The following is a 23,916-nucleotide window of genomic DNA, read 5'->3' as shown; positions in this document are numbered from 1 at the left end:
TCCATAAAAATTTTATGGGGGTTTGGTTCCCTTAAACCCCCCCCCCCAAACTTTTGTATACGTTCCAAATATATTATTATTGTGGTGCCATTAGTTAAATTCAATATTTTTAAAACTTTTTTACCTCTTACTATTTTTTCGATAAGGCAGTTTTTATCGAGTGGCGGCTTCTTATTTAAAATGTTTACATAAAAATTTTATGAGGGTTTTGTTTTTTAAACCCCCCAAATGTTTGTGTACGTTCCAATTAAACTAGTACTGCGGTACCATTAGTTAAACACAGTGTTTTTAAAACTTTTTTGCCTCTTTGTATTTTTTTGATAAAGCAACTTTTATCGAGATGTGGCTTCTTTTTTAATATGGTTCAAAATATACTTAAAAATGTAAATCATAAATAAATGTTCATAATATTACCAAGTCTCCATAATCGTACTTTACCTTATACAAATATGTGATGGATTTGACAAATATTGAACTATCTCGATAAAAACTGACTTTTGGAAAAAATATTAAGAGTCAAAAAAGTTTTTAAAAACTTGTGTTTAACTAATGGCGCCACAATAATATTTAAATTGGAACGTACACAAAAGTTTGGGGGGGTTTAAAGGAATCAAACCCCCATAAAATTTTTATGGGGTGTTCAAATTTCATTATAATTTTTTCTTGTAATATTACTGCCATAAGAATACCACATGTCCATTTTCAATAAAAAATCTCTAATAGTATTCTATATATTGGAAAAATTCGATTTTCATTTTGTACCTTCAAAGGGCTGTAACTTTTTTTCCGTGCACATTTGTACTAAGGTAAGTTAGGTTCAATCGAACTTTTTTTGGTTTCAGAATATGCGATTAAATTTATGATCTGTATTTTTGTTACACCCTGTATATATAATCTTAATATTTATAATTATAATTCATCAAAATTTCCCACAGAGGTTCCCAAAATTTTTTGATATCCCAGCTTTGCATTCTCAGTTAAGTGTCATTTATGAAACAACTGACATTAATGATAAAGAAATACCCAGAAATCTGGGATTTCTTTATAAATACTGGTTTAAACAAGTCACTGTGTGAAGTGGTTAAGTTGTGTGAATTAGTACTAACTATCCCAGCCACAAGTGTATCAGTTGAACGAAGTTTTGCAGTATTAAGATGCATTAAGAGTTTCAAATTAAGAGTTTAAAAGAAATTCAACAAGCGAAGACAGACATTGAAAGTTAGCCCTATTATCCATTGAAAAAGACTGCATTCAACAATTATCAGAAGTTGATAGGAGAATAGACCTCGAGTAGAAATAAGTGTCATTTTAGTGAAAGTTGTGTGTTGTGGAAAATGCCTTGGAGTATAAATTTTTTTTTAAATAGGATTCTTCTTTAGAAAACCAAGCCCGGCGCGAGGACTCAAGGCCCGAGCTAGCAATACAGATCAATGATAGGTCACTAGTCACTAGAAATAGCGGGAATACAGTGCCTCACGCATTCACGCGTCACGGATTTAGTGTGTGAGTCCTTGTACGCAGGACGTCTCACATAATTAAGTACTTTGCTGATAGAGAGCCCCTGTGCATCAGAGTATTATAAGATGGGAAGTGGCTCGACCCTCGACCCTTAAGAAAATATTTTTATATCTTTATTGAATCGCTTCCCCTTTCAAAAAAGTCACCGCACGCCACTGCCTGAGTAACCCCATTGTTCTTAGATCTGACTATATATTGTCTCTCCATCGCATTCGTGGGCGTCCTACTTCTTCCTGTGGAGTTCCTCCCAGGTCAGTTTGGTAAGGCGGTTATTAGGGAGTCTATGGACATGGATCTTAGACGCTGAGATTTAATTTCTTGGACTATTTCACTCCCCCTATGCATCTGCTTGACCTCAGCATTTGTTCTCATTCGGTATTGGTTGCTATTAGGGTCGTGATAAGGTCCAAAGATTCTTCTGAGGATTTTTCTCTCAAAGCATCTAAGTTTTCTTTCAATTGCTTTGGTCGGAGTCCACGTCTCATACCCTATGAGCACCGGTCTAATCACTATTTTATGTATTCTGATCTTTGATGCTCGTGTTAGGCTCTTAGATTTAATATAATATAATATAATTTAATATAATAGTATTGTGGAGACTATACATACATCTGTTTGCTGCCTGAATTCTCCCTTTAATCTCTTCCGTGATATCGTTATCTGCAGTGATTGTTTGCTCCGAGGTATTTGAAACTCTCCACTCTTTCAAAGTTATATGAGTCTATCATAATATCTATTCTATCTCGTCCCTTTTGTATGTTGGTGCACATATATTTGGTATTCTCTACATTTACCCTTAAACCAGTTTTCCTTGCCTCTACCTCCAATTTATTGAAAGTTTCCTTCACATTGGTGACTGTGTTTCCCACAATGTCAATGTCATACGTGTATGCTAGTAGTAATTTTGGTCTATTTACTGTCAGTAATTCTGTTCTAATTTGTGCTGTTCTTACTACTTTCTCCAGGATTATATTAAAAGGAGAGGTGACAGCGCAGCTCCTTGTTTCAGGCCACTGAACCAGTTAACAAGTTTGTTAACAAGCTGGATAAGTTTTTTTGGAACTGAAAATTCTGCCATTTCATTCCACATCTGATCCCTTTTAATGCTATCGTACGCTTGTCGGAAATCTATGAAGAGATTATGGATAGTTCTATTGAATTCCCTAAGTCCGTTTTGTTTATTTGCTCCTTAAGACGGCAGGGTCGTGTTGGAGGCCTACCACAATTCGCAAATCAATTTATATCTAGTAGATTTTTGGATGTCTTCTTCGAAGGCTCATGTTTAAAAGTTTGCTGTTTGCGACTTGTTCGTTCGAACCAATGGTTATGTTTCATCAGTTCTACCCAGTCTTATATTGGTACTTTGGCTGCGATTCTTGCTATGCCGATGAATTACTCTGGGAATATGAATGCTTTCCCCTCCCCTAGCAAGTAGTTCCGCTTTTTCGTTCCCTTCAATACCAACATGTTCAGGCGCCCAGAGTAAACCTACTTTGTTACTTTTTCCCGATCCTAGTCAGATTATGAAGAGAGAAGAATGAGCGAACTAATTCTACTATTCAAAAAAGGAGATAAAAAGCAGCCAGAAAACTACAGAGGTATTTACTTGTTAAATACTACCCTAAAACTTACAACAAAATTTTACAAGACCTAATGAATCAGAGGATAAGTTTAGCAGATGAACAACAGGGTTTTCGTACTGGAAGATCGTGTACAGATGCAATATTCGTCATAAAGCAAATTACTGAGAAATCACTAGAGTATAATCGACCAGCATTTCTATGTCTGATTGACTTGAAGAAAGCATGTGACAGAGTCAGACTCAAAGATGTAATCCATCTTCTGTATAATAGAGAAGTCCCTTTAGATATCATAAAATCTATTGCAAACATCTACCAAAACAACAAAATGGAAGTCAGAATAGATGGACAGCTTACAGAACCTATAGATATAGGCAGCAGAATAAGACAGGGAGACTCATTGAGTCCTATGGTCTTCAATTTAATCATGGATGAAATCATCAAAAACGTCAACAAATGACAAGGATATAGAATGGGAAACAAAGAAGTAAAACTATTCTGCTACGCAGATGACGCAATATTGATAGCTCAAGGTGAAGATAGTCTGCAAAGATTAGTCCACAGATTTAACATAAGAGCAAAAGAATTCAATATGAAAATTTCATCTCAAAAAACCAAAACAATTGTAATCAGTAAAGAACCAATCAGATGTAAAATAGAAATTGATGGTATCAGTATTGAACAAGTAATGGAAATAAAATACCTTGGAATTACATTGTCAAGTTACGGAGACCTGGACAAAGAAGTGAGAAATCAAGTACAAAGAGCAAATAGACTGGCAGGATGCCTTAATAACACTATACGGCGAAACCGGCATATTAACACTGAGATAAAGTCAAGAATTTATAAAGCCAGTGTAAGACCAATAATGACATATGCATCAGAAACAAGACCCGATACAGCCACAACACAAAGACTACTGGAAACGGCAGAGATGAGAGTACTGAGAAGAATTACAGGAAATACACTGAGAGATCGAAAGAGGAGTGAAGATATCAGCAGACAATTTAACATACAGAGTATAAACGAATGGACACTAAATAGAAAAAGAGAATGGAACAACCACATAACCAGGATGGAGGAGACACGTGTGGCGAAAATAAAAAGAGATAAATCACCAATCGGTAGAAGAAGTATCGGCCGACCGCGCAAAAGATGGAGTGACAACCTTCCATAGAAGTATCAATCGCCAATGAACAAGAAAAATTGCTTATAAAGAGGAAGAAGAAGAAGAAAAAGAAGAAGAAGAAGAAGAAGAAGAAGAAGAGTCCGATTATGAAGAGAGGTCTCCAAACTAACTTGCAGTTAATTCGATTCGAATCCAGTACTTTTAACGCCGTCTGGCTATCAAACATAAATTTTGTAGATCTATCCCTGCAGTTCCTTTTTAGTTCTTCCTGCAGGTACACCTCTATAGCATAAATTTCCGCTTGAAAGATAGTATAGTAATTACTTAGGCTTTCAATATGGTTTAGCCTTAATTTCCCTCTGTATACTCCAGCTCCAACTCCTTCATAGATTTTAGAGTCGTGTGTATACCATAATTAATATGCCATTATCAGATTAGTTTTATTAAATTACCATGCATCTCTTCCTGGTAAAAGGCTTTCCAATTTTTGATACTTTTTAAAATTATATCTCCAGATTTGATCCCAGTATTCTTTCGCCCTGATTCTTGGCATCTTATCCGCATTCTGTATGTTCCTACTTTCGCCTTCTTTTCCATCCATATACATAATGGAGGCGGTTGGGGCAGTGGAAATCCTGTTATGATGAAGCATGCTTGTCATTGAAGCTTATTCAACTTCTCTTTGGCGGTTAAAAAAAACAGTCATATACGGCCAGTACATCTGGTTTGGTTTCATATCTTACGTTTTCCCCCATATCCTTTGACACGTCCAAACGGAAAGCTTTACCTTGCTGATTAATCTTTCCAAATGGTCGATCCATGTAAGCTGCTTATCTAGTATTACTTCTAGATATTTGAATTCATTCGTCTCTTTGACAGTTTATCCATCCAGACGTTGTCTAGGTTCTGTTTTTTTTTAAACTGACTACTAATATGTTACAAGAATTGATATATGTAGAGAGTTTTTCCTATTACACCAACTAATAAAAGTATTGAATGTTCAAAATAATTTCTCAATCCAGTAGTAGAGAAAACGACAATAAATATCGTTCTCATACCACTAGATTGACAACAGGTGGAAGTTTTCTGGTTACTACTCCCCGTGATTTTCAAAAATTATAAGCCATACGGGTGCCGAGACGAACATTAAGATGAGGCAATTTTAAATAATTCACATCCCATTAAAAATATTTATACATTTTTCGTATTTAATGTTCTTTGGAGTATGCTGGAGAGAACATTGCCATGTTTTCGTCTTACGGATGGAAGAAAGCACTTCATCATGTGGGCATCCCTTAGCTCTTTTGGCCAAAATCTCCTCTCCTTGCAACATTGCTTTCATCCAGTTCCATATACGGTAGCGGATATCCCCTTTTATGCTGCTGCACCAAAAACAGAATTTGGTTTAATACTGTCAATTTGGCAATGTTTTCCAATAGTAATAAATGTAGAAAGCCATTTTTATTATATCTGGACCTTTTAAAAGGCGGAAAAAACGAAGAAAGCTAAACCTAACATAACTGTTTATAATGTAATTTTGTCGCAACATACAGTGTAGATATGAGCCACAATACAATATAAATGATAAAGAATTATTTTTCCACAGTGTTCAGCTATTTTGTTAGTATTAAAGTTCTTTAGGATAATAATATATTGTTTTATTCAATCTCCCTCATAAAATAATTTTCCTTTTGGGAAAACATATACATAATATGAATATACACTTGGTTTATACATATTAAAATTTGAAAATCCAGTTCTACATTTGCGTTACATTTTATAATGATATCACTGTAGGAGGGAAACCTACAGCATGTTGGAAAAATGCGGGGGTAGATTATAATATGTATTGATTGTTTGTTGTTTGTGCACTTGGTGATTTTTATCTAAGTAAATATTAAGAAAACCAGTAGAGGATTAAATTGTTTTGATGTCTACGTGGTTTGAAGATTATCGATAGTTATATACACAGTTTTTTCTAATGCAGCTGATAATTGCCAAAGCGATATTAGAAACCAAGAAGAAGAATTTCAAACTTATTTGAAATGAAGCATTAAAAAGCACACGTAATGGAATTAATAAAAGTACTAATTGACATAAAATTTCCCAATGTCAATTATTCCTGTGTGTTTAGTGCTTTAACCCTTAACTGGCATAGTTTGGACATTTTTTCTTCAAATGATGCACATGTTAAATATCAGTTGAATAATACATAGAGCTGATTCAACTGTCTGGGATCTGTTCTGTTTTAATAAAAAACGGTAAAAAATTGAACAGGTTCAGGAATTTTTTAAACGATGATAACGGCAGTAGAGAAAATACGGCTTTATGAATTATTTATGAGGAAAAAGTGGTATATCGCAATATTGCATTGCATGACTGAGTTATGTGTTACTAATGTTACTCAACTAACCCGCCCTCATGGTTATTGTTAGGGTTTGTTCACTACGGAGACCATCGCATCGTATCCTAGCCTAGAGCTTAGTATCCTACTCTTCATTTTGGTGAACGCTCGCATTTAAAATAATGTATCTGGCGATCGATAATATGGTACGAGCAGTACCACAGATCACCTACCTCCTCTAGATGTTTTACGATAACGCTTTGATTAAATATGAAAAGCAGCGCTCCAAGCCGCTTGTATCGGAACTAATGCAAGCGGGAATTTCAAAATGTAATTTTGGTGGGAAGAAAATGTTAGGTTAAAATATTTGTATAGTTGAGAAAAAAATAATTTGGTTTTAAAATATGCAAATTATTTTTAATTTCAAATATACAAAATACCATTTGGGAAAAAATAAGACATGACAACGTATTTTTATTTATTTATTTAATACCAGCAAAACCACTTTGTATATACTTTTTTACAAATCGTATCTTTACAAATGAAATTATTAATAGTTATCTTCCAAATACTTCTACAAAAGGGTATCTCAAATGATTGAAACATGTGTGCATCTCTACTTGTTGAAGGACTTTCAACTAAAACAAAAAATTAATATAATTGATTTGATAATAACCATATTCATTTCACGTAAAATAATTTGTATTAATTATATATTTTCTGTAGGGGTTACTTACTTGGTGTTACATTCGTTTGCTTCCCTACACCACTAAAGACCGCGTCCCACCATCAAATAATTTGATCAAACAGTTTGAGCAAACTCCGGAAGTACGTCAAAGTGACGTCACAATTGCAGTTTTTTTGAAAATCTAAAAATCTGTTCTCTCAGTATCAGTCCAGTTTGATCAAATTTTTTGTATTGAGTTGTCTAACATTATTTGTACTTTATTTAAAATTAAAATTTTTCATTATTATCCACAATGAACACTCAGAATGTGACGTCATTAACTGTCACTTTCAGTTTGCTCAAACCAGTTTGATCAAATTATTTGATGGTGGGACGCAGCCTTTACTGTGTTACTTGTTCTTTAATAACAAATACTTGTTGAACTCACCATGCAAATGTAAGCTAGGAATTTGATCTTCCTAGGGATCTTCAAATCACATTCGTTTTGTTTCAAAAACTGTATTTGAATCCATTTTATCTAAATCAGGATTTTTTATTATTGCTAACAGTCAGATAAACATTTTTACTGACATAAAGATAAAAGATAAAGGCATACTGACAATGATGACAATTGACAAATTATAATGACACTCAGACTCAGTGATATAGAAGAAATCTTCACTCCAGGTGCATGGCGACATCTCAAAAAACGTATCATTACTAAAAATGACATTTAGTTTAGTATGACCTTGAGATACCTGCGTGAAACATCTAAAGAGAGTTAAGTGATCTGTGAGCAGTACGAGGGATACCAGGGAGCGAGGGTCGGCGCCTCGTTGTGAGCACAACTTTACGATTCCATCATACGATTCCATACAACATCATGCAGGCCAGTCCTGACATCTCTAGATGCTTCTGGAGACCGAACCAAACTAACCAAGAACTAGTTTTGACCCCTTTCACACCCGAGTCGCCAGCTTGTCTGAATGTATTCAATTCGATATTATTCTATTTGTTCCAGGCCCGGGTCTAGAATATTGGAGAACAAAGTCGAGAGTACATAAATAGAAGATCAGATTGTACACATATTTTGACTTTGTGTGCGTTATATATTATCTTATAAATTCTAGTACGTATAAATGTGTTATAAATTTTATGAATTATTGTAAATAGTAGGTAAGTTTAATAAATTAAATAATAAGTGTGTGTAATCTATTATTATGAATGGGAAATAACCCACAATTTAACTTAAAAAATGATATTATTGACGTTTCGACTTCCACCTCAGACGTCGTTTTCAAAATACAAAATATTATTTTTCTTTATCTCAAAAGTTTCCAACTTTCTCATTACGTCAACATCAACAATCCAGGATTCGACACCATAAAGAAGAATAGAGTAGATATAACATTTTACCATCCGATATCGGATTGGCAGATTTTGAGCATTAATTAGTTAAAACGTACTAGCGAAATTTGAATAACTTTATATCCAGTTGTTAACTGTTTTTTTATCTGTAGGTACCTGGAGTTTCTTTATAGTCTTCCTGATTTTCACAGACACAGACGCAAAATGTCGCCTGTTATTTTTTTCGAATCCTGAAAAAATGAATAAATATTGTTGAAACATTTAAACGCAGAATGAAATATTACATTATTACTGAAGGTCGAAAGTCCCTGAAAACTTCAATAATGTTTATTTTAATAAGTTACAGGGGTGAAAAGAAAAGAGAAAATTTAGTGTGATTTTTAATTGCAAATCTGTCATTCAAAAGAAACTTTATATTTATTCTAAGGGACTTTCAGCCCTCGGTAATAACGTAGTATTTCATTCTGCATTTAAGTTTTTCAAAAATACTTATTAGTTTTCTCAGGATTCAAAAAGAATGAATACATTTAAAAACATTTAAAATTCTGACAGGCGACATTTTGCGCCTTTCTCCTTAAGGCTATGGGTACATAATTCGCAAATATTTTACGTGTATCCCTACTTTTTCTGTCTTTACACAGCACATTACGTGTAGTAAAATTCACACTGGTATTGATATGTAAACATTACTAGAATGTCATTCTACTTGAAAATGTCATCATTAATTTAAAGAGATGGGTTTTGAATGTTCTTGGATAACTGTTATTTTTATAATTGGAAATTATTAATTCAGTTAATAAATGTGATAATTTTTTCATTAACTAAGTATTCAGTGATTGTAATAATTTATTTGTATAACAAAGACTAATACTCAATCGAGAAAAGAAGAAAAGTGTTAAAGTGATTTTTTAATAATATATTGTTATGGAACGCTTACAATTTTGAACATCTTTAACAACAAAATACTTGGATCACAGAATATATTATCCTGATGCATTTTCTGCTTGGATCTTCCACAAATAATACACAATAAATAACTTTTTATTAAGTTCACGTCTTAAATCAATTATTTATCAAATACACTATATTTCAATAATATTTAATCAATAACCCAACATATTCCCGATGCAATGTCAAATATTTAAAATTGTCACTGATTGTCAGTGTCTGACTGACAATATATGCTGACAATATTATATTCGGCTGAGTGCGTTGGAAGACAAAGATAGATTTGGAAAATATTACCACGGCATTGTGTTTATTTTTTTCGAATCCTGAAAAAACCAATAAATATTTTTGAAAAATTTAAACGCAGAATGAAAGACTAAATTATTACCGAGGGCCGAAAGTCCCTTAGAATAAATAAAAAGTTTATTTTAAATAATATGTTTGAAATTAAAAATCACACTAAATTTTCTCTTAGTTTTTCACCCCTGTAACTTATTAAAATAAACATTAATGAAGTTCTCAGGGACTTTCGGCCCTCGCTAATAACGTGATCTTTCATTCTGCGTTTAAATTTTTCAAAAATACTTATTAGTTTTCTCAGGATTCGAAAAAAATTAATCCCCATTTAAATAGCATTGCAGCCGAAAATACGTACCGATCCTCTTAATGCTCTCTGCATTTAAATTCTCGCAAATTTTCTGATCCAATTCTGTCCAATTTAGCGCTTGTTTTTTCTTTATAGCTATGTTTTATTATTCCTATTTTATTATACTTTTATTATACTATTTATTACTGTTCCTCTGTTTACACTCACATTACTTTACTCATTACACAAACTATGACATTAAAGATATTTGGGACATAAAAGTGACCCTGATGAAGGATCCTTATTTACAGTCTACTAATTTGAGATGTAGCATAAATCTAGTTATCTGACTTTTTATATGTTTGTGGCTCTTCGTTTTTCGGTTTCTTTCAGATAAAGTTGATAGATCTTTGCAAAACTTGGCTCTTAATGTACCAGTGGCTTCCTACGAATAAGTGTTTAGTATTTTATGATATAATATAGTTTATTTGTTTTAGTCAGAGTTTTATAATATTTTTTTCTTCTTCGTCTTCTTTATTACAAGGTATAAGCATTTGTTGCTTATTTCAATATCAGATTTGATTCGATTATTTTAAGGGACTTATATACTTCTTCTTCTCTATTCAGTTTATACGTTGTTTTAACGTGGGCATTATTACATAAGCATTTCTTGCCAATTTCGGTATCAGATTTGATTCGATTATTTTAAGGGACTTGATATATTTCTTCTTCTCTATTCAGTTTAGACGTTATTTAAACGTGGGCATTATTACATAACATTAAGAAAACGTAACTAAGATCGTATCACTAGACAAAAATACAAATCATATCGCCATTAAGGTTGATATGAACCCTTAATTAATTTGTTTCTGATCCTAGAGATAACTCTACTGTAGCATGCCATTGTGGTAACATTTTCAACTTAATTGTAGATTTCTACATGATGACTCAGTAATACGTAGAAACCTGAACACTTCTTTATCGTTACACCCATCGGCTCAATTGGCTATGTTGCCAAATTGTTTAAACACTAATTTTATCAACACCTAATAACAATGTTAATAGCAAGAAACATTTAGTCCATATTGTGAGGCCGCTCCCGTCTGAAAGAAAATTATGTTTCGGTTTCTTTGCGGATTCCTATTCAAAAATGTCCCCTTTAAGGAAATCTGAGGGCGAAATTTTTTGCCAGAAATTGTTTAAACAATTTTTTAAAGAAATTTAAAAGATCACCGTTTTTGCTCCGGAAAATGTTTTTTTAGGTTTTTTTGGGTCATTCTAAACAAGAAACGTATCTTGTCATTTTTCTCTCAAAAGTTGATAGTTTTCGAATTAGGGGCGATTTAAAATCTGAAAAATGCGATAATACGCATTTTCGAAGCTTAAAAGCTCAGATTTATATTAATATATCGCACATCCCATTCAATACCGATACAACTGCGGTTTTCTTCTTCTACAAAATAGATATTTTAAGACAAGTAATTGAATCTTAGAATATTAGTAATTCAATAGCACACGAATGGATATCTTTTTTCAAAAACAAGCAATATTTAACCGTTATAAATATTTGTAAGATATGGCGGTATTGGCAATACCGTATTGCATCATCTTTTTAAATAACTCATCAACCATAACTGCTACGATTATACAGATTAACAATGAAAAACCAGACAAAGTTATAAATGGTAGTTTATTAGATAAATTTAATAATCATAATTGTATATTATAAATCACTTACAAGAAATTAACTCAACAAATTGAAATAAAATGATTGGTGTACATTTGCAATAAGATTTTTTTGCATAATTCCAGTAAATGTTCTTTTGTTTTCTCTCCTACAGTAGGAGGCTTTTCGTAGGCTGGTTTTGAGTTACATTGCTCTAAAATATTATTATTATCAGAAAAACGACGAGTAGAAAGGTCAATAGTTTTATAAAAAAACAGCAAATCCTGTATAAAAGGTATATTAAAAATCCCTAAAAAGGGCTACATCACAAATACATAACTAGTTTTCGACTGCTTTACCAGTCATCATCAGTGCTTACGTAAAGTTTATACATCCTAACCACCAAAATATAGTTTTACAAAAATATGAGGGTCAAAGCCCTATAAACATGGTCCGTTAAGGAAACATCGGTTTAAAATGCCAAATGTCAAGTGACTTGCTGCCTGTCTTCCACAATGTAATCAAGTCACTACAGCTTAGATGTTACCTGGGGCATTTTGAGAATATTTAAAACATCCATGCTTTATTTGGCATTTTAAACCGATGTTTCCTTAACGGACCATGTTTATAGGGCTTTGGCCCTCATATTTTTGTAAAACTATATTTTGGTGGTTAGGACCCTAACAACACACAACATTCCAGGAATGTACTACCAAAGTTCTATCAATATTTGAATGTCCTGGACATTTAGGGAACATTCGGTGAACATCTGTTTAAATTATTCCTGGAATGTTACCATAAGACATTCTGTGAACATACTACCAATGTTCCTATATTTTAAGTTGCGAAATAATACATACGTGTAACAGATTCAGATACAACATTACTTATAACATACCAGACAAACTAAGTGACATTTTAGGCCTACAGTGTCAAATTTAAAGAGTTTCCCAAGTTCAATTAATACAATATTATAAACATACAAATGTAATAAAAATTATTGTTCGCGAATATTCAATTTGGAATGCGATTTTGTTAATAAAAAAATACTTATAACTTATGCAAAACCCAAGAGAGGCATTATTTATATTTATTTCTTTTGCGTTCATTTTCAAATTCGCCGTGCATATATTTTTGTGCATGGCGCTTGAGAGGGCATCACGTGACTAAAAACGACCAACCAACGACCTCGCTTCGGCCATCTTGGCATCTTCATTTTCATTCCATCTTGGCCACCTTGCCCGGCCTTCCCTTGCCGTGGATTCGCGATGAAAAACAAAGTAGCTGACCTCTGGTGGAATAAATTTAAACTACTATAAGTGGTATAAACAAACCAGAAAATCGTTGATTTGAACGGAATTTGGTCACTATTAAGAAATTTTTAGTAAATTTCAGCATTATGAGTACATTAAAATATTTTAAATCAAATCGGTATTGTTCTATTCCTCAATTGAATGTTTGTTTATACCATTTATATCGGCCATTTTCTTGCATTCGACCTGCCCTCTATATTCGGTTTCAATCGCGAATAGTTTGTATTATTTGTGCTTTTTAAGAATATTTTTTTAATTCGGATACTTTTATAATAGCTTTAATAGTATTATTAACATAGTGCATAAAATGGTGTCCTGTTTTTGACGCAGTTGGAGTAGCAGAAACAAATGTAGATAAAAAAATCTGCAGGAATAACGTTTCAATTATGACAGAAGCTCGAAACAAATGACTGTGAATTAGTGTGAATGAAAAGCCCTATTAAAAGGTTAGTATGCAAATATGTAAACGAAGGCATGCCCTGTATTTCAGAAAATAAATTAATACTATTAATACCCTAATAATACTATTCATAAAAAATCTTTTAAGTAACGTAGATATAACAAAGTGAATAAAAGGCATAAATCAGAAGAATTTTTATTTTATAAGTTAATAATTGGTCATATCCATTTATTATTTTAATAATAATTGTGAATAAGCCACAAACTTCGCTTATTCCTAACTAAAATAGTAAATAGAGATAATAACAAAAGGATTTGTAAAACTAAAATAATTCTTTTTGCGTTTTTGCTAATGTATGCGTTTATAAATAGGATGGTAGACCACACACTATAATATGCAGTACCAACTAATGAATACACAGAATATTATAGTCGATCTGCTAAACTCAGTCTCAGTACTACCGAGTCTCAGACACAACTGGCTAGTGATTTTAGTAAATAATTTAGTAAATAAAAAAAAATAATAACTAAATAGTTAATAATTACTGTAATTTTGGCAAAATTGGCCAAAAACAAAAAAAATTACCTACTAAAATCACTAGCCAGTTGTGTCTGAGTTTGGGGAACCGACTATACTAATAAACAATTTCTAAGCTGTTTTATAATATTTTGTGAGTTCATTAATCATATTTTTTATTTAAAATTAAAATTTGCTAATAATGCTTAGTAATGCATATATTTTGTATTTTTAGCTTTCCAGAAGATCCTGCGAAGAAGACATGAAGTATAGATCAGATTTGTTAATAGAGGAGTATGTTCAAAACACTTTTTAGAAAAAGATATTGACAGAACTTCACTTTCATCTGTTCGTTTGAGAGACTGTGCTGTTCCAATAGCTTATGTCACACAGGTATATGCATAACCTAATTAATAATATAGTCCGTACAATATAGATACTGTTGTAATTCATTATCTACATCGGAGATCTAAGTTGACATTGTTGCCCAACTACAAAAAATTTTTGAATTCATTTTAAGTCAAATATATCACATAATTATTGTGAAGTAGATTATACAACAAAACATATTAATATTCAATGTAAATAAATAAAAACATCAGAAATAGAAAACAAGAATTAAGGTATAATCTTATGTTACAGTTATTAAGGTACCAAGGGTATTATAAGGATAATAACGCTTGAGGTCAATGGTGTTTTTAACAAGGGCCTTCGTCCTGAGGGATATACGTTGACCGAAAGCGTTATTATTATAATACCTGTGGTGCCTTCAACGTTTAATGTCCGACTAAATTATTCTTTATATGCGAAAAATTTGAATGAATTTTGAATTAATTAGTTTTTAAATAAGTACATTTACCAGTAACAGTAGTAACGTAATTGTGGTAACCATAGTTTTACTTAGGTTGATATTTGTCAACTTGACAGTATCTAAGTCGTTATTTAAATTTAATGCCCAAGGGCGTTATATCGTACTTAACAGACTTCGAAATGTCATTATTTGTCAAATAATGTACCAGTAGGACATTAAAGTAAATAATAAAAACAATAAATATAATGAATACTAAATACTTATTTGTTTGTGAAAAATCTATTTCTTTGTGGCTTTTTTGTAATTAACTATTCTAATGGGGAAATAAGCCACAATTTACTTGAAAAAATAATTTTATTAAGGTTTCTACTTCCACATCGGATGTCGTTGTCAAAATACAAAATGTTCATTATTATTATTTTATTTATTAAATATTATTTATTATTTATTTAAATATTATTTAATATTTATTTTTTTATTATTATTATTTATGCGTATTATTACCTGTAAATAATATTTCTTCTGATTGTTAATTGTAAAGGATAGAAAAATTACCTTTTAATTTATTTTCTTTTAGAATCAGCTGAGAGAAGTGGTCTACAAAAAACCAGAAAGGAAACGGAATATGTGGCTACGAAAAGCAAAAGAAAGGTTTACAAAGCAAATGTGACACATTTTTTTATAATATTTAGGAATGTCAGTAAATTACATTAAAAAATGTATGTAAAGATTTTTTGCAATAAAAATGTTTATATTTATCAAGGATGTATTATTTGGTATGGCCACATATCGTCAGTGATGTGACAATACCTCCTATCTGTTTTTTTCAAGAGATTTGTAAGATAGACTAAAAACTTGTTTCGGCCACCTCCTGTTTTCATATATTTTTTGACTTGTTTTGCAGTAAATTCAACTATCTATTTACTACAAAAAAAGTCAGAATACGTACGAAAACAGAAAGTGACCTTAAAAAATGTTTTTCGTCTCCTGCAAACCTCATGAAAAAACATTTAGGAGGTATTGTCACATTACTGACGATATATTTCAGTGAATGTCTAAAAAATATACTGTGAATGTTCAAAGAACGTTCGTAGACATTCATGGAATGTTCTAACAAGACATTCAGTCTAAAAATATACTGTGAATGTCCAAAGAACATTCATGGAATGTTCCAACAAGACATTCAGTCTAAAAAATAGACTGTGAATGTCCAAAGAACATTAGTAGACATTCATGGAATGTTCCAACAGAACATTCTAAGAATATTTAAAATGCTGACACAGCACTTTCCTGGGACTTTCCAGGGACATTCGTGTGCATTTGGGGACATTCCAGGAATGTTTTCAATGTCCTGTGTGTACATTCTAGGAACATTCATGGAATGTTTTGTGTTATTAGGGGATGTATAAACTTTACGTAAGCACTGATAATGACTGGTAAACCAGTCGAAAACTAGTTATGTATTTGTGATGTAGCCCTTTTTAGGGATTTTAATTATACCTTTTATACAAGATTTATACTGGGTATACAGCCAACTGCAGGAAAACTTTTTCCTTGTGGATTTTTAATAGTTTTATAGGTTATATAGTCAAAGTTAGTTTTGTAAAAAACTTTTGTAGGATAACACTTTTCTACTTTAAGAATTTGTATATTATTCCATATTACTTTCTCGTTATCCGAATTTTTGGTGAATTTTTGCCCAAAAATTTTTGAAAGGTACTTGAAGTCAAAAAAGTCTTCAGCGTCATTTCATTCACGATAGCTAGAGAGGCATGTTGCAATTTAATTTGCTCCTCGCATAGCAATGGCTTCGTGCCAAAAAAAGCAGGAACCGTTTGCGATGCCACTTCGAAAATCATAAAATTAAAAAGGAAGGAGTTTGACAAGGTGACGTAATATCGACAAAACTCTTTAAGCCAGCCCTAGATTATGTGTTCAAAACGACAAATTAATTGTCACCATCTAAGAAAGCTGATACAGAGGTACACCAATGATGCTAAACTCAGAAATAACAGAAATATATATTTTTTAATGCTGATGAATAAAAGATCTGCAGGTTTTTCTATTCTTCGGCTTCTCTTGAACAACTAAAATATTTTATATAGCCAACGACCGAATAATTGACATCATTAATTAATAGGATTATAACACGCAATAAAATACCAGAAGAATGAAGAACTAGCGAACTAATCCTGGTATTCAAAAACGGAGATAAAAATATTCAGAAAACTACAGAAGTATCAACTTGGTACTGGGTGGTAACACCAATTTGACAGTTGACTTATTTAGCCTAGATCTTGTTGGCATTATATATATTTTAAGTGAAATTCTGAGAGGTGCTTTGTACCCTTGCACTGTCTGATCTTTCTGAGCTTACTTATGTTTATACTCTTATTGCTGGCCTCTTTCTTGAGGCATCTACTGCCGTAAAAATATATTATTTCTTTAAGAATAAATAATAATATTATTCTAAGAATAAAACCCTCAACTCATGTATTTTTACTATGCGTATACACTTTAAAATCTCCAACTGAATAAGTTGAGGGAGGAAGAGCTGTTTGTCTCACATTGGCCATTCAAAGAGAGCTTTATTCTTCTTTTACGCCGCCTCCCAATCGGAGGTTGGATATTATCATCACTATCTCTACTCTATCTACCGCTGCTCTGAAGAGTTTTATAGAACTGCATTTAAACCTTTTCTTCTTCTTCTTCTTCTTCTTCTTCTTCTTTTTGTATAGACATGACTCATGTCTGTTTTTTCAATGTGCCTCTAGTAAGTTGTCGTTCCATCGTTTTCCTGCTCTTCCCACTAATCGTCTTCATATTGGGGAACTGTCTCTAGTTGTTCTGACTATCCTATTTGTTGTCATTCGGCTTATGTGGTCATTCCATTCTATTCTTCTGTTTCCTACCCAGTTATTAATGTTATACACTTTGCATCTCCGTCGTATATCTGTACTTCTAGCTCTGTCCCATAGTCTTACCATCGATTTTTCAAAGGGTTTTCATCTCCGCTGTTTCGAGCAATCTTTTTGTCCTCTCTGCGTCGGGTCGTGTTTCTGCCGCGTATGTTCTGATGACTGTTTTGTAAATTCTGCCTTTTATTTCTTTTCCGATATTTTTATTTTTCCATATTGTGTCATTCAGGCAACCTGCGGCTCTGTTTACTCTTGCTCTATTCACTTGATCTTCCACTTTTGTTTCGAGCCTTCCGTAGCTATATAGTGTGAGCCTAGGTATATAAACTATAAATATCACTTGTTCTATTATCTGACCTTCCAGCTCCAATATACATCTTATTGGATTTGTGTTATAAACATTCCTTTTTTAATTTTTGTGAGGAAATTAACATGTTCAATTTTCTGGCGATTATGTTGAATTGGTGCATCATACGTTGTAAATCATCTTCACTTTGAGAGATTAGTATTGCATCGTCCGCATAGCAGATTATTTTAAGTTGTTTTTCTCCCATTTGGTACCCTTTTTTAGTTCTTACTTTTTTTATTATTTCCAATTTTATTATTTAAACCAATCCCTTAAATTCTTCAACCATGATACTCTCCCTCTTTCTATACTCCTTCCGCCTCTTATCTTTCCCTGTATTATCAGTCTTAACATTTCATATCGCTGTCCCCTAATTACGTGTCCCAGATATTGTACCTTTCTTATTGTTTACTTTTGTAACACCACATTTCAAATGACTTTAGCTTTATTTATCAACCTTTTCTATCGGTACATTTTCCAAATGTATTTTTGTTTGTTTATTTGTTTTCTTAGTAGTTATTATCATGTATTTAATCTTTGTTTTTATTAATTTTAAGTCCATATTCTTCACATAAACTGTTAGTTTTATTTAGTAGTAACTTCAGCAGAGCTTAAGGCGTTTATTTTGAATATGGAGAATTTGAAATTGGTCATTAAAATAATGATTATGATCTAGAACGTGAAATGCGTACATAAAATCTGTTTTTCTATTATTCAAACCCTTTTATTTTTTCTATACGTTTATTAAAGATTATACCAGTTTGCCCAATATAAGTTTTGGGGTAGTCATCACATGTAAGTTCGTATTATACCACTCTGTAAGTAGTTTTTCTTTTGGCTTTTGTTGTGTCTTCTGAAAGCTGGCGTTACTCCTTTCTCTTTCATGTCCTTAATTATTTTTATTTAATTATTTTTGTTGATATCTTGGCTGGATATGTAATTGAGCAAAATGTATTAATAAAATGCATCACATAAGAAAAGCACTCTTCCGAGCAGCTGTAGTGAAAATAAATTGTAATCAATTTTGTGAAAGTATAGAAAACGTAATATTAACGGTCCAATCCATCACTTAAATATTGTTCTATAAATACCAAAGTTCCCATTCGTCATAAGCACGCCCATGATAATAGACGTTTCTAATTTTACTACCCTACATTCCAAGAATGTTTACGATATTTATTTAAGAAAAGCATGTTCCATCTTCCATATCAAAATCAAAACATACAAAAAAGCTTTCTGGCGCCTATTTTTATTCTCCAAAATCGACAGAGTTGTTTTATGTTCTAGAAGGTAATCTACATTTTTATCGAGCATTCAAGGACAAATTAAATTGGATTTGGGCCTAAGAATTTTTATGGAAGCAAATTGTACATAAAGTAAAGTAGACAAAGTTGAGATTACTAGTGATTTTCATTTGTAGTTAAGCAAATTTTGTGGAAGTTCTTTGTCAGTAGTAAAATAGATGTTCCAAACATAAAAGAAAAGCCCTAAAAGCAAACGAATACTTACAATTCGCTCATAATAAAACAATTTGGTTTCTAAAACTGCAAGTTCCATTACATAATTTAAGATCAAAGTTATGTTTTTGTCGTATAATTATCCCGGTTCAGTTATCTTATATTTATGCTAACATTAATAATAATACAACTTGCGCAATTTGAAAAAGGTGGTTTAAAAGGTTTTTTAAAATTTAATTTAAACTGTATTATTGCATTTTTAATACGACATTTGTAGAAAAAAACTATTAAAATTTGTTAGAATATACAACAATAAAAGTAAGATGTTATTCTATAGTTGTTATGATTTACGTACTGACAGTATAGGCAGTTTTGATGTAATGTCAAGAAAAATATAAAAATGGAATGTCAGTCAAGTTCAAATAAAAGTTTTTGTAGATACTGTCCTGTCATTGAGAATGAATAAATTATAATTGTTGATATATAAGACGTTTGTAGAAAAAATATTGTATGATATACGTGTTAAAAAGTACATTTTTAAGGCACTCATGTGAATTGCGTGCCTTAAAATTGTACTTTTAACACTTATATCATAAATAACTATTAAAGATTATAGCAACAAACAACTTAAAAAATGTGCTAATCAGTTATATTCCAAGAATATTCTGTAATACTGTGAATTTTCTTTTAGTTTTTATGACACAACAGATAATCCCTAACGTAATATCATAACCGGTGACAAAAGATTTCACCATTATTCCCAATTTTCTTAGTTTAAATGTGGCAAATAATTCTTCTTCTTCTTATTCCTCCCCTTTATAAGCAGTTCCGCTTGTTCATTTCGCTGTATTTTGGTATTTTGAATACACGGGTCTCCCCCAATATGCTTATGTAGTCATTCCATTACTTATTTATGTTTAATATCCATTCATTTATACGTACATTATCTTCTGTCTTCATTCCTTTTTCGATATCTTAGGTCTTTTAAATAGTCAGTATTATTAAACAGTATCTTTAATTCAACAAAAAACAAACAAAATCCTAAATTATTGTATTTAAATTTTTTAAGATTAAGGTTAGCCATGGGCATATACTAGTTCGCTCCGGCGGCCAGATTTTAATACCTTACAGAAAACGGGCATAGGTAAATTTGCTCCGGCCATATATTTGAATACAGTGTAACCTCGATAACTCGGATTATTCGAGACTGCGGCCGATCCGAGTTATCGAAAATCCGAGTTAGCCGGAGAATATGGTAAAAATTAATAAAACACGGCCTACTTACAGATAAACTCCATTATAATTGCAAAAACATGAAATACATAAAATATGCACAATACATCTAAATTACTTACAGTTGTATACAGTATTGTTTATTTCTTGGTAAAAAACTGAGTCAAAGTGAAAAAATGTTTGTTTTGTCTGATGAAAATCGGTTCGGGTTAGCCGGACTTCCGGGTTATCGGAGGCCGACTTATCGGGGTTCCACTGTACGTATACCCGTAAACAGAGACGGCTGCGATTTACGTGTACCTACAAACATATTGAAAATATTCTTCAAAATCCGAATACCGGGTCACGACTGACCCGGCTTCATAGATGTTACGTAGATAAGAGGAAAAACTGCAATTTGCGTGTTCACGAATTATATACGAAAAAATAGATTGAAACAAATAAGGAGAACTTACGATCAATCGGATTTGGAAAAAAATATTTCATAAAATATTCAGAAATAACTGAATTTCGGGTCACGCTTGACCCAGTCTTCGTACTCCGAAGGTTAAACAAGTCTTAATTATCTTTCAAATCAATTTCCCCAAAGTTCACATATGAAAAAAAAATGGATATACGGATGGGGTGCAAATGCACCCCGCACCGTCCTTTACGTAAGAATCTAAGCACGCCTTACGAGGGTTAAGGCATCCTGCCAGTCTATTTGATTTTTGTTCTTGTCTTTCACTTCTTTGTTCAGATCTCCATAGCTGGACAGTGTAGTTCTAAGGCATTTTATTTCCATTACATGTTCAATGCTGATGCTATCTATCGATTTATGATCGGTATCCATCGACATATTGGTTCTTTGCCGATTACTGTTGTTTTAGTGTTCTGAGATAAGATTGTCATTTAAATCCTTTTGCTCTTATGTTAAATCTGTAAACTAATCTTTACGACTATATCCATCTTGCTCTATCAATATTGCATCTTCTGCGTAACAAAGCATTTTTACTTCTTTGTTTCAAGTTCTGTATCCTCTTCCTTTGTTGTCACTTATTATGATCCTCGCCAATTAGGGGAAGGGGGGGGGGGGTATGATGGGGTAGCTAAGGAAAATAACAAAAATACAACATAATTACTACGTTTATTACTATTACTAATTGATGGCGCGTTACGTCATTAATCTAACTATGATTTGGTACAATCTTTGGAAAATCAACCTATCACATTTTTCAACAATTAGCCATTAATAAGAACATTATGAAAAACCATCTTGCCCCATACTATGGGGTATGATGGGGTAATGGAATTGGAGCATGATGGTGATGCTAATTAATTCTCACAAAACAAACAAAAATGTGTATTTGCTCCAGATCTTCATTGTCCACCCTAGCACAAGCATTGTGAGCTCAACATCCACAGATCTGGCAGCCTACCCAGGGTTCTGACGATGTCACTTTTTCTATGGCTGTTTTCATAGCATTTCTCGACCACTCTCCTCTTTTTGTTTTTTCTTGTAAGTACGTACCATGGTATTATCTAAAACAATAATCCAATGTTATTTATTAAGAAATTCAAGTTAACCCAGACTTACCACCAATGTCCCATCATACCCCGCACCCAATACCCCATCTTGCCTCAAAAGGTAACTTTGAACAAAAAAAAATTCACTAATTAAATGTTTAACGTATTCACATAAACAATACGCCATTATCAAAATAAGAATACTAGTAAACAACGATAAAAAAGACATTAATGAGGTGATCATAATTACCTTAAAATAACGATGGTTGTCCTTGCACAAAATTAGATCAACGGAGAGCTAAAACAGTTTTCCGTTTGTAAACAAAAAACGCGTGCACTCTCATTCACGGTTTCTCTTGCAGTGACCGTTAATCGAATGACTCTTCCTATTGAGTTACTGCATACTATTCACCAACGTGTAGTTTCTTGTTTGTGTGCGGTACCCCGTCTTACCTCGCGACCCCGTCATGCCCCCCATTCCCCTACGCTACCTACGCTTATAGGTTCTGCGAGTTGGTCATATATTCGGACTTCCAATTTGTTATTTTGGTAGATGTTTTCAACAGTTTTTAGAATATTTAGAAATACTTTCGGTAAGTAATCAGAAATCTTTACTACAAAAATCACTGCACCGACACTTAGTTACTGAAGACAAGGATCAACTTTTTTTTTGAAAAGAATGAAGGCTATAGTGTCATAACAGCAATTATTTCACAGGATCGACAGGGGTAAGACAAATAGATCATTTACTTTAACAATGTCTTATCAAAACCACGATAAAGCTACTGCCATACCAGAAGGGAACTACTAGGCATGGTGAAGGCTTATTAACATTTTCCCAATTATTTGTGTCACCAAAATTTTGATCTTTGAACTGATCATTTATCAACAGATGCCTACTCTAAAAGTTAAATGGCAAGATGGCTAGAGATACTGCAAGAATATAATCATCACATTATCGAGTACATTTAAAAACCTAAAAAGATCCTGAAAATTCTGTTATGTGATTCAGTTCTAGTGTGCACAATACAGTGTCAAGATTTGATAAACTTAGATAAGAGATAATAACACTAATCTTCAGTTTTACTTCCCATCATATTATTTTATATCACAACTGACATAAATTCGACAAAAAAAAATTCTCTTTCAAAATTCTATTTGTGGACATTCTGTACGAGTAAAATATTAGCAAATTATCGCTTCATATTACTGAATCCATCCACCAGTGTAAACATTGCTAATTGTTATGCAATGCAAATCATCAAGGGGCTTTTTAAGTCATGTTGAAACCATTAATAGTATTATACAATTGCAAACAATGTTATGACCCAAATATTTTATCAACTTGTTGCTCGTTTTAGCAGGAAGAATAAATAGATCAATATATTGGAGCATCTCAATAGAACCTATCTATATTTATCGTTTCACAATGTTTAGTTTAATTAAAGCTCATCTTAATTCATTTTTACAGTTTTTAACAACATTTTACTTTTAATTATTATATTTTTTGGCAATAAATGAAGATGAGAAAAAAGAAAGGAATACTAAAATAATAGTGAAGAAACAAGTAATAGAACAAGTATGTACTTTTGTATATTTGGGAAATATAA

General features: G+C 32.3%; 1 protein-coding gene and 1 long non-coding RNA gene across 4 annotated transcripts in view; one reads left to right on the top strand and one right to left on the bottom strand.

Annotated features, from left to right (window-relative positions):
• Positions 1–23,916, bottom strand: part of LOC114331966 (putative thiamine transporter SLC35F3) — a 222,876-nt gene that overhangs the window by 190,905 nt on the left and 8,055 nt on the right. The window lies entirely within an intron of this gene.
• Positions 13,341–15,604, top strand: LOC126886386 (uncharacterized). 2 transcript variants are annotated; one of them, XR_007698589.1, is made up of 3 exons: positions 13,341–13,565; positions 14,271–14,428; positions 15,424–15,604. It is a non-coding gene; the product is annotated as an uncharacterized LOC126886386 (long non-coding RNA). The 2 variants fall into 2 exon arrangements; XR_007698588.1 differs by having other exon boundaries at positions 14,271–15,604.

This window comes from Diabrotica virgifera, chromosome 6, assembly GCF_917563875.1.
Source record: "Diabrotica virgifera virgifera chromosome 6, PGI_DIABVI_V3a".
Classification (NCBI taxonomy): domain Eukaryota; kingdom Metazoa; phylum Arthropoda; class Insecta; order Coleoptera; family Chrysomelidae; genus Diabrotica; species Diabrotica virgifera.
Note: the sequence above shows the minus strand (reverse complement) of the source record. Positions and strands in the feature narration are given on the sequence as shown.